We start from the raw sequence: 8,591 nt of genomic DNA on the forward strand, positions 1-8,591 counted from the left end.
AGTTTTGTCGATGTTCAAGTTGTCAGTGGATCTCGACGGGGACAACAACTGCTTCCGTTTCATTTTGTCGTTCCAGATCTAAGATCTGTTGCGTCTATATCACTCAATGATGAAATCACGAACCCTCGTCGTTGTGGCAACCAGATGTTGCAGCGGCGCATCAGACAGCGCGGTGGGGATCGTAGTGGCTCCGACCAGGCTAAAATTGGAGAGAGCGGAAAAGGTGAGAGAGAAAGCACAGGAAGGAGTAACATTTTATTTTTGTTATTGTGTTTGTATTTTCATTTTTTGTTTTTATTTTCTCTCATTTCTATTAGAATTGTGAAAATATATTTGATTTCACTTTTTATTATTAAAAATTTATAATATATTAACTTTTTATATTTTTATATTTATTTAAAATTATATTTATTATCACTTCATTTTTATTTTCTTGTTCGTTTGAAAAAATATTTTCAAAAATTCAATCAAATATATTTTGATCACCGTTAGATTTGTACCTCAGAATTGTTTTGTCATGCTTTTAAAGAGGCATGAAAACGGTGGAGGTTGATTGGGACTTTGGAGAGTAGAGGAAAGAATGGTTGTTGTATGGTGCTATTTTTATCAATAGGTAACCGGAGGATTTGAAGGTGCTATAGAGCCACCAACAAAGATTAGTTTTGTAGTTTGTTAATAAAATACACAGTGATTGTTATTAGCAATTCAACCACTATTTTAAACTAAGTATAAATTTAAAAGTTAATAGATCAATAACATTATTTTGATCAAAAATATAAAGAATTAAAATAAAAATTTTGAAAACATAAAAAATTAAAATTAAAATTTTAAATTTAATATATCAAAACAAAATAAGTATAAAACTTAATAGATTAAAAGTGACATTAAAATATAAAAATAAATAAATCTCAATTAATTTTATCTCATTTGATGAGATCATTTACAAAATACATTTTATTTAATAGAGGTCTTAATTTCTAAGATTTTATTTTCATTCCTGTAATTTTTAAGTTTCTAATTTAAATTTAAATAGAAAGCATTATAATCTGAAGTTAAGTTGGTGACTGTATGAAGAATATTATCTTAATATTATCAACACCATCTGTAAAATTACATAACATGCCAAAACCAATATTTTCAAAGAGATTAAGTTCCCTTTCTTCTTGCTAGGCCGCACACAAATATTATATTGGACTTTTCAATGGGTCATTGCTTTTGCTACTACCAAAACTGTTATTAGCCCTATTAAATCTTAATAATTGACCATTTTATCCTACTGAATTTTCCTAAATTCCCAACTCTTCTCCCTTCCTCTCTTACTTTTCCATCATGACAACCGTACAATTTCCATTCTTCTCACTATTTTCTTCCCCTTCATATTTAATTGTAATCAAATTAATTATGATACAATTTAATATCATAAATTGATTTGATTACTATTAATAAAGGTAATTCATACAATATTTTGATTATATTCATATACATGATAAATTTTATCACAATTAATTTTATTGTTTTAAAAAAGTAACTTGCAAATAAAATTAATTAAAAGAGGTGTAAAAAAATACACAACGGAAACATGATTCAGTTATGTGTTTTTTATAAAATACATAATAAAATCATGAAAAATCATGTTTTCATGTGTTTTTTTACATCCCTTTTTACACAATAGAAATATAATTTTATTGTATTGTTTGAGGGTAAAATATACACAATAAAATCATAATTTTTTCGTTTTATTTAAAGGTGAAAAAATATATACAACAAAATCATAATTATGTTGTTGAACAGGCCAAAATCATGACTCCACTACATATAATATACAACGAAAGTATGTTTTTATGGAAAAGGACAATTTTAGAAATAAAAAAAAAACTACCCGCAGGGGTAGATTAAATAGCAATTATTATATTCAGAATAGTAGTTCCCTTTCAATGGGCATCTAATATTTGGGGCTTTCAATGGCCGGCCGTAAACTAGTGTCAACAAAATCATTACTGACCAAAAAATAGTATTTATAATGGAAAATCAGAAACTTTTAGTTTTGGTTCTCGTAAAAATTTGTCTTTGGTTTACTTCTTCCAAAAATTTACGTTTTTTTTTTCGGACACTCGTTGATTATTTCAAACGATCATCATCCGGATAGCACCTTACTTGTTTTCGTAATACCACGTTAGCATGTGACATTACTGAAATTTATTCAATATCCTTAAAATAAATGTTATCTATTTATTCATTTTGGTAGACATTGACTGAAGTCACACTAAGTTTGATAAAAAAAAATTACGCAAGTAACTCAAACTTCTTATCATTGTGTACGAAAACTAAAATTAAGATTCCTTTGTTTTACAAAGTCTAAAGCAATAATTTCAAATTTTAGAGGGATAAAAGTAAAATAAAAAAATACTAATACGAAAATCAGAACTCACTACAAATAAAAACCATATTTAAACTATTATAATAATTATCACAAAACAGAAACAGAAAACAAAGTTGAATGACAAGTTTCATCTATTCGTTGACCCTTGGAGAAGGGGATACTTAGCCATGTGAAAACTTTGACTAATGAAGGCGTGGCCGTCACGGCGAAAGGGAAGATTTTCCTTCATCGTATTCGTATATATAATAACATACTCCGCATATTTCTTCACCACACCTAAAAGCCTAAGATAAAATTTGTCATTAATTATCCTCAGCAAAGAAAAATAAAAATGACTCCTCTTAAGACAGGCCTTGTATTCGGGTTCGGAGCCATGTTTGGGATCCTAATGAGTCTAGGTGCACAGTGCCACAAAACGGGTCACCACCATCCCTGGTCTTGTCACACAAAAGCTCGTACAAAGGAAATTGCAGAAGGTGCAGCAAAGGATGATGCAACTATTGCCAATAATTAGTTGCTAATTAGTGGTACTAACTAGCACAGTTTATGTTTCTTTTAAGTTTTTGTGTGTTTATACTATGTACCCATCATTTTACATCCCATTACAATAACCGGTGGTGTTGATGTATTCATATGATTTCGGCACAGTTGGAAATGATGGATCCTTCTACTTTGGAGTTTGAGTTTGTCTTGGGTGGTTTGCAGTTATTTTAATGATATAAATTTTAGGTGATTAATAAAAATATTTCTTTTTTTTACTCTATAATCCAAATATTTACACAAATGCTTTTTTTAGTAAATATTTATTCCTTCAACATATAAATTGGTAACAAGTTTATCCTTAAAACAATAATTTTTTTAATTAAATCTTTAAATGTATCAAAAAGATGACAATTATATCTTGCCATTAAATTTAGTTAGGTAAATTTGAATTGAAAAATTTAAAGATCAATTTATCATTAAATTACATAAAAAAAGATATAATTATCACACTTCTTACATCTTGAGAGAAAAAATTAAAATATTAAATATTTAAGAATGTTCAATTTGGAGAATATCATGAAAAATGTCCAATCTCATTTATAATGTTGATACTAGTTTAAATTTTTTAAATAAATTTATCAAATTTTCATTAATTTTTTTTGTTTTAAACTTTTAAAATGATATCATTTTTTAAAATCTATCATAAACTCTTGCTAAAAAAAATCTATCATAAACTCTTAAAATTTTGGATAGACTTAATGCCTTTTTATAATAAAATAAAATAAAAAACACTTAACATGGAATCGCGGTCAGCATAGGAAGGGGAGTCAGTATTGTGACATCTGTCGGTGGCCAGTTTGGGTTGCCCCATTCCTAAGGATAAGGCTGAGGAGGAACGTGGGAGTGTGGTGTGAACTGAGAAGGAGGCACGTGAGGGCGAGGCGGAGGAGGGTACTGGCTGGGGTGATAAGAATAAGCGTTCGACGGAGGAGCTGGTGGCGGCGGCAACGATGGTGGTTGCACCGAAGAACAAAATGGGGAGCGTTGGAGAGATATCATGGTATCCAGTTTCAGGATAATGAGATCGAGTTTGAAAATCATGGAGGTTTGGGTCGCTGTGAAACGAAGTTGAGATGCATAGAGATTGAAATCCATGGAAGCTTGGACTGCGGCGAGTTGGGTCATGGCGGCCTCGAGGCGGTCCAGGCTGGTGGCGGAAGGTTCGGCATCGGCATCCACCATTGAAGAGTGGCAAAGAAGGGGCAAGTCGGACCAAATTGTTACGAATGCTACTCTACTGCTAAGGAACTAAGAAGTAAAACTAATTGAGATAATTGTTCTAATATATCCCATTAATTCCACTTCTTTACATATTTATAATACTTTCCTTCTAACAAAATATAATTTTTTTATAACAGAATTTGTTAACATCCTACTCACCTAATTTGTGGAATTGTTATAACTGCCTAAGGTAGTGGATGCTACAACCAACTAGTGCTTTATGCTTTGGCACTTCAAATGTACTCCTTGAAGGTAATTGGGCTTCTTTGTTATTCTCTTTGGCCTGTTAATGTGAGTGCTAGCTGGTATTAGGGGTGGGTAAACGGGCTCAGGTCCATGGATTGGCCTGCAGTCCACGCGGGTAACTGACCGATTTTTTTAAATAGTTTATGATTATGCAATATTTTTGGGTCTGCCCCGCTTAACCCGCAGATTGTGCAGGTTTGACTGGTGGGGTCCGCGGATTGTCCATAAGCCCGCTTAATCCATGGTTTGAGAATCCCACCAACCACAGCACCTTAAGAATTCCACTTAATACAGATCTTTCATTGTTGGCTTTTGATATTTTGAGCATCTAAATTACAACTATGGCTTCCAAATCGACATTTAGTATTGGCTCACGGATACTTAACAAATATCGAACTAGGCTTCTTGGTGATAATGTGCAAGCCTTGATATGTACTAAAAATTGGTTACTAGGATTTGATGAGCAAGGTAAATAATGTGTAATAATTGTTGTCTTTTAATCACTTAACTTGAGTTTATTCTAATATTTATTATCATTTTGAGTTTTAGGAAAAGAATATGAAGATATGGAGATGGAGAAGGTTCAAGCTACTTCAAATATGGAATCATTTGTTGTTGGAGATGTTTAAGTTTCATATTTTAGATTTATTGCTTGGATTTTCTTTTGTTAAGACATTATTTATTTTATTGATGTAATTGACTAATTGTTGATATTTTATTTACATTTGTGTTGAACTTAATTTAATTGTGTTGCATTTTTATTGAAATTGAAATTATTTTAAAACTAGGTCCGCGGACCGGCTCATTTTGGGGGCAGACAAATTTATTAGGTCCATATAAGAATGCGGGACAGGTTGGCCCAGTCCGCTGCCAATGCGGACAAACCTTACGCGAGACGGATCGACCCGCTTACCTATCCCTAGCTGGTACGAGACTTCTTGTGCTGATATTTCTATCGGTATTGCTATCATGAACATTAACTGAACGTGTTATTGCTCGATGTTTTCCAATATTTAAGGTTTTGATTTTGAACATTGAACAATTGCATTGATAAATTTCTAAACTGAAAAAAATCAAATTCTCCTCGGAAATTAAATGGCAGAAAATTCAAGAGTAGGTATACTCATGAGAGAACATTTCAAAGGGAATAAATAACTTTTTTCAAATTCTTCTCGGTAATTAATAACAAAAGGCACGTATAGTCAAAGTCTTTAACAAGGATAAATAAAGAAAAATAAATAAATATTTTATAGAAATTTTAAAGTACTCCACCTGGAATCATATATAAACAAAAAATTAATTTTGTATCTTTAACTCAAATATAATCAAACCTAATTAATTTCTCGCCTGATTAATGATACTCCTTCTATTCTCTTTTATAAGAAAAAAAACACATTTTTTTTCTATTTTATAAGAAAATTTTGACTATTTTTATTTTATTTAATGAGATTATATTCAAAATATCTTTCATTTAATAGGAGATTTATGCTTATTATCAAGTTTTAATAAAGGATAATTTAAAAAAAATAGATTTTTTTTATTTAGAAATGATACAATTTAACGAAGTTAAGTGTAACATCAATTGTTTTGGCTTATAAAAGAGAACAGGAGAATATCATTTAAAAAACATCATTCATTTAATTACAACTTTTTTTTCATGAACTCTATTTTATTCATGAAGTTCCAATAAAAGACATTTTAGAAAAAATCTCATTTTTTATTTGAGATTAATAAAATTAAATAATTTTAACTAACTTTCTTAATCAATTATTTTTTTCTTACATAAGTTCATAGATAGTATCTGATAAAAAGACCATCAGACACTAGATACTAATAAAGATAGGAGGAAATACTAAAAAAAAATGTAAGATTAAGAATATATAATATTAAATTCTATAATTAATGAATGTGATATTCTCTAGACATTTTTTTTATGAGCATGGTATTGATAAGAAATAAGCTCACCTAAAGCATTCAGGATTTAAATCCTAGATGACTTAATTAAAAAACGTAAGTCAATGTCACTTATGCGAATCATTATTAATCTCTAAACATTACTTCTATTATTTAGTATTTTATACACTACAAACATCATTAATATTATATCTTCTTAATACTTTGTATTACTCTATCAAATATAAGTAACCAAAAATAAACTATTAATATTATGGATATGAAAATGCTTAACTTTACAAAGAGCTAAATGCACGAAAAGAGACAAATGCCTTTTGTTGTTCATTTTTTCTTTTTTATATTTAACTATCCTTTGATTTCTGTTAAATACAAGTAGTTACTGGCTCCTCTTTTAAAAACATTTTACTTGTACTGCTTTCGTATGATTCGTACTAAATAACAGTTCTATTAAGGTTAAGTACATAATTTAAAAAATATTTAATGCTACTAACATACTACAACATATATTTGGTCTAAAATATTCTTTCATATGATGAGAGTAGTTTCGAAATATATCATAATTATTTAGGTCATAATAAATAGAAGTACTCCATATGAATTGAAATATAAGCAAAAAAAAAAAAAATCTAGCTCAGGATTAAAATATGAGAAATGTTACAAATAGTAACTCAAACCGTAGTTATAAAATTTGACCGATCAAGTTGGTCAGACTGATTAGTTTGGAAGTTGATGTTCTACGCAGTCCAATTAAGGTATAAGACCGAAAATGCAAGCGATCCAATTTGGTCCGGGACTAAGTTGGTTGAATTTGACCTACTCGAAAAGGTTTTTTTTTTTTTTTTTATGGTTACTATAACATGTTAAATTATTAATAGTTAATTATTGAATAATATAATATTCTTCTCCATTTTTTTAAAGGAAAAGGTATAATATATATATATATATATATATATATATATATATATATATATATATATATATATATATATATATATATATATGCTAAAAGGGAGATAAAAAAAGAAGCTATACTATTTTTTTATCTTAATAATAATATATAATAACTAATTATTATCAATTGATCATCATATTACTTAATATAAGTATTTTATACATCTTCATCATATTTACTTATGGTCATCCGATTACCTTTATATATATATATATATATATATATATATACCGGGTCAATCGGGTTAATAAGTGACTTACAAGTTTAAACTAATGACTCAATGTCTCGACCCCGTAGATTTAAAACTTGAATTGGTGATAGACGCGGTCAAGATACTAATTCACTGGGTGAGTCAATGAATCATGGATGAAACTGCTTGAAATAATAAATTATTATATATATATATATATATAAAATAAATTATTATATATAATAATTTAAAGATATGCTATAAAATTTATTGTTGTCATACGTAAACTCATAATACATGTTCTTGTAGTGGTTACCTTGCTTTTAAACACTCAAAGATCTTGGGTTCTCTTGCTCACCAGCATAATTTTTCCTCATTTTCTTTTGTCCTTATACTAGACACTCACGTCCAGCCAATAACACATCTCCCAATAATAATGTTTTCCAAGCCACAACACATATGAGAATGTGATTTGCCAACATGATGCTTCAAAATTGATTCGAGTAACAATCTGCCTAGGTCATTAGGCCACTGGTTTAACCACTAATCCAGTCAAGCCACATCAGATTTTACCGAGCTCATTGCATGGCTAATCCGATAGGCCACCCGACCTAGATAGACCATCGGTTTGGCGCCTAATTGGTTGAATCCATCAAGGCGATCCGAGTTTTGAAACACTACCTCAATTGGGTCAATTATCTGGCTACTTTCCATAACATCAACTCAAACACTCTTTGGACAACTCTCACTCTCTCTCTCATTGGTCCCCATAGCTTAATTTTTTAAAGGCCTCACTTGTTTACCGGTTATGCAGGTTTATTCATTTTTATAATTTAATCTTATTATTATCATGGAGAACGAAACTGTTTTTCTCTACCGCTCCAAAATATATTGTGTTCTCTCAAGCGGCATTCTCCCTTTGTCGTCTCTGAATTGTTGGGGTCATCAAATTATTGATGGTTTTTGGTTCTAGACAGAGGATCAAATGGGAGTGAGATGGAGGAGTCATTCAAGATGGAGTGGGTCACTGGGTTTACGGGTTCATGGAGGAATCACTTGACGTAATCGCAATACAACATAATGTCTATAAAAAGGAAATGTAAAAGCACTCCAATGTATGTTGTTATATGATGCTCCTTACTCCA

The 8,591-nt window shown here is 30.0% G+C and overlaps 1 long non-coding RNA gene across 1 annotated transcript; it reads left to right on the top strand.

The window, feature by feature from the left end:
- The first annotated feature begins 3,600 nt into the window (after positions 1–3,600).
- LOC121174886 (uncharacterized) lies at positions 3,601–5,064 on the top strand. The gene is made up of 3 exons (XR_005891462.1): positions 3,601–4,396; positions 4,586–4,858; positions 4,940–5,064. It is a non-coding gene; the product is annotated as an uncharacterized lncRNA (long non-coding RNA).
- The last annotated feature ends 3,527 nt before the right edge of the window (positions 5,065–8,591 follow it).

Source organism: Glycine max, chromosome 1, assembly GCF_000004515.6.
Source record: "Glycine max cultivar Williams 82 chromosome 1, Glycine_max_v4.0, whole genome shotgun sequence".
Lineage (NCBI taxonomy): Eukaryota > Viridiplantae > Streptophyta > Magnoliopsida > Fabales > Fabaceae > Glycine > Glycine max.